The 6,776-nt window shown below is 34.8% G+C and overlaps 1 protein-coding gene across 6 annotated transcripts in view; it reads right to left on the reverse strand.

Moving 5' to 3' along the window:
- CADM2 (cell adhesion molecule 2) overlaps positions 1 to 6,776 on the reverse strand; it is a 1,065,941-nt gene that overhangs the window by 231,519 nt on the left and 827,646 nt on the right. The window lies entirely within an intron of this gene.

Genomic DNA, 6,776 nt, shown 5'->3' on the forward strand with positions numbered 1-6,776 from the left:
GATCATGACCTGAGCCAAAGGCAGTCGCTTAACCAACTGAGCCACCCACGCGCCCAGTGGGTAGCTTTATATGAAAAGTAGAGTCCAGCTTGCTAATAATTACACATATGCCATGATTAATTTATTGATGCTCTATAATTCTTCAAGAAAAGTGATTGATATTATACTTAGAAAATTCACAATAAATAAGCCATATCAGAATGACAAGGTTTTTTTTAAAATTATGTTAAGTTTCTATAAAAATGTGCAATAAAACAAAAGGTCAAGAATTATACTGTCTTGATATAGTTATAAAACTAATCTCCTAGCTATATTATTTTACTTGCAAAGATAGGTTACTGGGATTGTGAAACGTTGCAATTAGTAATTAAAATAGTTGATACTCTAAATCATTCTGATTTAGAATGGAATACATTTCTATGTATTACATTTCTATGGAATACATTTTACATTGTATTCATTGTATACATATACTACATTGTAATATGTAGTATACACTACATATTACATTCCTATGGAATACATTTCCCCAGCAGCCCTGTTCTCCAGCTTACAATTATATTCAGCCAAAAAGAGGCAAAGACAGGAGACTGCAGGGTGGAAGGGAGAAGTAGGCTATTTCTTTTGGCTTTGGTAGTGGCTGCATGTTTGGTTACAGCTTAGGTCAAGTGTCATTTCAGGCTTGGGAAATAGCTTCTCACATTGTTGGTCCCTGAGTCAATGATCTTTTGTTGGTCCCCTCACACTTCAATCCCACACCTTTGTAACCTTTATTAAACCCTCTTCACTTGAACATTTTGATGGTGTCATGTGTTTTCTGCTGTGATCTGACTACATATTCTCAAGGTAATTTTACTTTAAATGCTTATCAGTTTTATATTGGTCTCAAACATCCAAACCATGTATACATGTTTATGTATTATGTGCATTCATGTATACGAATCATAATTACCAACACAAATTACTCTTGCTTTTAAAAGTTTTCAAAAAACAACTATCCTCCCTCTTTTCAACCAATCTGACTCTTTCTCCTAACATTCATCTCCTCCCAAAGTCCCTATTTCTGCTTAGGGCATCACATTCACAGAGGTTTGAGACCTGAGTTATCAGTGATCATTCCTGGCTCCTCCCCATGCCTTCCAATTATATGTCAAACTAGTTTATCACCAGTATAAGTTCAAAGATCTCAGTGTTAACCATTGCTCTTTCTTTTCCTGGTTTGGGTTCTTACTGCTTCTCAATTGAATTATCTGGCTCTCTTTGGTTTGGGAAAGACTGCTACTCCATTCAGCAAGCCAATACCCAAAACCAGAAGTGAGTTATGAAGGATGCATAGCTGTTCTTCCCTTAGATGGTCTTGCTTCTCACATTCAAGGTGGATTTTTAAGGTACTTACAACTGATTTTTACCTTCTATGTACTCTTTAGACCTATCCAAGGAATGAAATGAGACTCTACCCTGCTTTCTTCTTAGTTCCCCGCCCCACTTGGGGCTCTAATTTCTCATGCACAGCAGTACCAGCATCATCCTCCCAGGGCACAGGGCAGTCCTTCCTCTTTCCCGCAATCACCCTTCACAGCTCACCTTGTGCTCACCTTGGGTTTCGTTGGCAAGACCCTCGTCCATTATCTTCCCCGTATAAATTCACTCTAACCTTTCCAATCTTAGCTCCCATTTATTCTCCAGGAGAGGGCATTGTAATCCAATGGTGAACAGAGGTTGTAAGTGAAGTCAGACTGCCTAGGGAATCATTTTATAGTCCTCTAATTAAGGAGCTAATGCAGACCATAAACCAACGAACTCTCTCTTCATCAAGAAAGTCTTGCTATAAAGTAAAAATATCAGCTGAATATCAGGATTTTTGGCAATGTTGTAAAATTTGTGAATTATGTTAAAGTTAATGTATTAAATGCAAGATTATTTTCTGTTCTTATGATACATAGAGATTGATTATAAACAATTCTACTGCATACTGAGTCACAAAGGTTATAGATGTAAAAACTTCTATTGAGAATTTCTGAAGATAAAAAACCAGCCCATTCCCAAATTTTAAATATGTTAGATAGCCAGTCTTCCTTATTTGTATGATTATATATATATATATATATATATATATATATATATATATATATAAGGATTTTATTTATTTATTTGACAGATAGAGACACAATGAGATAGGGAACATAAGCAGGGGGAGTGGGAGAGGGAGAAGCAGGCTTCCCGCTGAGCAGGGAGCCTGACGTGGGGCTCGATCCTGGAACCCTGAGATCATGACCCGAGCCGAAGGCAGATGCTTAACGACTGAGCCACCTAGGCGCCCCAATATATGTATTTTTTAAAGATTTTATTTGAGAGAGAGAGCACGAGTGGGGGGCAGACAGAAAGAGAAGAGAGGGAGAAGCAGACTCCCCACTGAGCAGGGAGCCTGATGTGGGGCTCCATCGCAGGACCCAAGGATCACGACCTTAGCTGAGGGCAGCCACTTAACTGGCTGAGCCACCAGGTGCCCCTTGTCTGATATTTTTTGTGTCTTCAATGATCTTAATACTTCTTGCAAGGACGAATGCAACATGTTTTGCAATGGCAGGTAAGACCGAAGAGCAAAGCAGAAAAGTTAGAAGCTTGGAAGAACAGAGTTTCTTGTTAAGAACAATTATTAATAATATGATCCATACATTATGTACAATTATCAGTAAAATATGTGATCATTTTGACGTTTACAAGAAGTTATTATAGACCATTTTACAATACTGATAGGACATTTTGAATTGTATATTCCATAAAAAAGACAGAAACTCATGGATCCTGAAATCAATATTTTTCATCAAAATGTATTTAACTATAGAACTTTATAGGATAAATACTAGAACTGGATACTAATGAAGGATTGAAGATGAATTTTGAAAATGCAGCAAAACTTGCCTCATTTGGATAAAGTTTAAAATGAATATCTTAAGACTGCTGAAATTGCTTCAAAATCGGTTTTTCCATCCTGTTAACACAATTGTCTGAGATTCATTTCTCTACTATGACTGCTATTAATATAAGACATGGAAATAGTTTAGATTATACATCATTCCCTACAGGAAATGCTAGTCAATCCAAAGAGATTAGATAAATTAACAAGCAGGAAGAGAGCTCATATCACATTGAAATTTAAACAATTGATATATATGATGTTCATTCAAAGTATGCATGTAGGTTTTTCATATGAACAGTTACTACTTATCTCATAACTTTTTGTTTAGTTCTGATTGTAGAATAACAAAAACATTACAAGTATATTAGTAATTCTCAGTATCATTCCCAATACACCCATATTCAATGAATGCATACAATTTTATAATTCTTTTCTTTTGAAAATACTAATAAAAAGTTGGGATTTCATTTTGTATTTTTTCATTTTTATTTCATTTTTAATGATCCATTTTTTATTGTACTTTACAAAAGTTTCACTTATGTTTGATTTAGGAAAAAACAAATGTCTCTCGCCACAGATTATTTGAGAAGTACTGACTGAACTCCATGAATAAGGTTAGTTTGTTTGTTGTGGTCAGTATTGCATCTCCACACCTAGAACCTTAGTCTGAAAGTTGCAGAAAGGACATTTCAACTCCCTGTGCATGCAACAGCAACAACAAAAACCAGCTCTCCTTCTCTCTACTACCTGTAGTTGTTTGATACATGTAGCATTAAACTGTAAAGATAGAGTAAAGAAACATCTACTAATTATTTTGAATCTATAATCTTAGGATCCCCTTAGAAACTGAGAATTATAATTAACTTCTCTTGTCATGCCTTCTCTGACATACATAGGTGGTAGCAGATTAATGAAAGAGTCAGTTTTATGGCTACTCATAATAGGACTACTTTGCTCCTGGCTTGAAAACTAGAAATTGCCTTTTGGTTGCCTGATTACATCACAAGCCCAGCCAATCAATTCCTTGCTTAAATACTTTTCAAGTATATTCTTTCTCTCTATTTCCTTACATCTATTTTCTGTTTAGGGCAAGTAGCTCTTCAAATACTGAACATTTTTTTTTAATTCTTCTATTTAAAAGAAAATGTTTACCACAGATCATGTGCTAAGGCATGAAATTAAAGTAGAGCTGTGTCTATTTAAAAACAGAATCACAGTTATTTGTAGACAATTCAGGATAGTATAATGAGAAATCCAAAAGACGTTCAAAACACTATTGGAACAAGTAAGAGAGTATTTAGTGAGGAGGTAATAAACAAACTAGAAATGTACATTTTGACTTAATAGATACCGAGTCAATATATAGAAGGGGGCAAAAAATAATAATTGGTTAAATTAGCTGCCGTTCCGGGGTACCAGGACTGGCTTCCATTCTCACTCTATGCTACTCTTTGTCACACAATCTCAGTGGCAGTTCTGCAAGTGGGAGAGCATTACCATTTCTTTATGAAAATTTTGCACCACAGAGCTTACACTCAACATAAAAGTTCTCTCTCCCTAATGAAGGTCCCTTTCCCCAAAGTCCTTAGAGTAGCAACTCAGCCTCTATATTAGAAACCTTCATTGCATTTCACCTTCAACATATTTATAGCACTCGATGATATCCAGTGAGGCTAGATATCATCATTTAAATATACTTATGCTTTATGAAAAGGCCTTTTTTAGATATATACATGTTCACAGCCACTTTTGGTCTAAACAGAATATTTATGATCTCAAATTCCTGTTAGACTGAAATTGCTTAAGACATCAATCGCAGACTTTTTTTTTTTTTTTATGTTGCATCATTTGATTTTCCAGCATGTCAAACATCTCAAAAGTACTCTAAGAAGAATTCCAGCCTGCACACCTGGACAGAGTAGCATGTGGCCCTTCACAACACATTGGCCTCCAGAGGCATATAGGCTAGAACTGAAATTGCTTTATGTAATTGGTCAAGTTGGTTCATGATCACATGAAAATCCATGATGCCACTGGGATTTAAACTCAGCTGCCCTGACTACCAACCCTATAAGCCTCAACCAACCAACTCTTCTATAATGTGTGCAAAAGTTCATGAGGTAGGATTTTAAGATAGAAAAAAATAAGTGAATAATAAACAATTATCATTTTCATAGGAGACCATAGTTACTGGCCCCTAGAAGATGTTTTTTTAATCACAATTCACTATCAGGAAATAAGCCATTCAGTCTTGTAGCATGCAATTCTCAGCATCAAAAGAAAGGTGGGCTATATGTATTTGAAAGGGCTTTGAAGGGAAATGTAATAAAGTATGTCTAGATTGGTACTACTGCCATTCTCTCTAAAAAGTCAATGTGACTACTACAGAGCATATAGACCAATCATTTGGCATTTCCCCTTCCCACTTTCCACTTGTACTTCAGTTCACTCATTAATTTCAATATAGATAGGCATAAAACCAGGAAACTTAATTCGTACAACCACCCACACTCAGGCATTAAAATAACACTACCTCCTACACTTCACAGTACCACAAAATGCTCATTTACTGCCGTTTCCAAGGATTGCTACAAGAGCCTGCTGGGACTGAAGAAATAATAAACCAAGGAAAATAGAGTGCCTACACGAATTTATAACTCTTCATGCTCACACAGTAGAAAGCAATACATTAAAAATATTTATCCAGGAAAAGCTGTTTCTAAATTGTATTATTCTTTTTAATTGTGGAGAAATGTTACTTGAAGAGGTGTGGGGGAGGAAAAACACTCAGTTTTTATAAATACAGGAAATATCAAAAATTAATTAAAAAAACACAAGTGAATGAACTGAAAGGTAGATCATATTCATTAACATATTTAGCTACAATAAATTGGACAACTTAGAAGAAATGGATAAATTCCTAGATAAATCAGATAAATGGATAAATTCCTAGATATAACCTTCCAAAAATTAATCAGGAAGAAACAGCAAATTTGAAGAGACCAATTATTAGCCATAAAATTGAATCAGTAATCAAAAACTCCCAACAAACTAAAGTCCAGGACCAGATGGCTTCACAGGTGAATTCCACCAAACGTTTAAGGAAGAGTTAATGCCTATTCTTTCCAAATTCTTCCAAAAAATAAAAAAGGAAGAAAAGCTTCCAAATTTATTCCATGAAGCCAGCACTACCCTGATACCAAAACTAGACAAAGACACAACAACAACAAAAAGAACTACAGAACAATATCTCTGATGAACATAGATGTAAAATCCTCAACAAAATATCAGCAAACTAAATCCAATAATACATTTAAAATATCATTCACCAAGGTCAAGTGGGATTTATTCCAGGGATGCAAGGATTGTTCAATATTCACAAATTAATTAATGTGATCCATACACATTAATAAGAAAAAGGATTAAAAACCACATGATCATTTCAGTAGTTGTAAAAAAAATTGTCAAAGTACAATATTTATTCATGATAAAACCTCTCAACAAAGTAGGTTTATATGGCACATACCTCAACATAATAAAGGCCTTAAATGAAAAACCCACAGCTAACATCATACTCAATAGTGAAAAACTGAGAGCTTTTCTTCTAAGATCACGAACAAGACAAGGATATCCACTCATGACTTTTTTCAACATAGTACTGAATATCCTAGCAGCAGCAATCAGATAAGGAAAATAAATTTAAAAAATAAATATTGGTAAGGAAGAAGTAAAACTTTCACTATTTGGCAATGACATGATACTATACATATAGAAAATCCTAAAGACTCCATCAAAAAAACCTAATAATCTAATAGTTTTTAAATTAGTATCACCATTAATGAATGTGTGGGTTTTT

Source organism: Zalophus californianus, chromosome 1 (assembly GCF_009762305.2).
Source record: "Zalophus californianus isolate mZalCal1 chromosome 1, mZalCal1.pri.v2, whole genome shotgun sequence".
In the NCBI taxonomy this organism is placed as follows: domain Eukaryota; kingdom Metazoa; phylum Chordata; class Mammalia; order Carnivora; family Otariidae; genus Zalophus; species Zalophus californianus.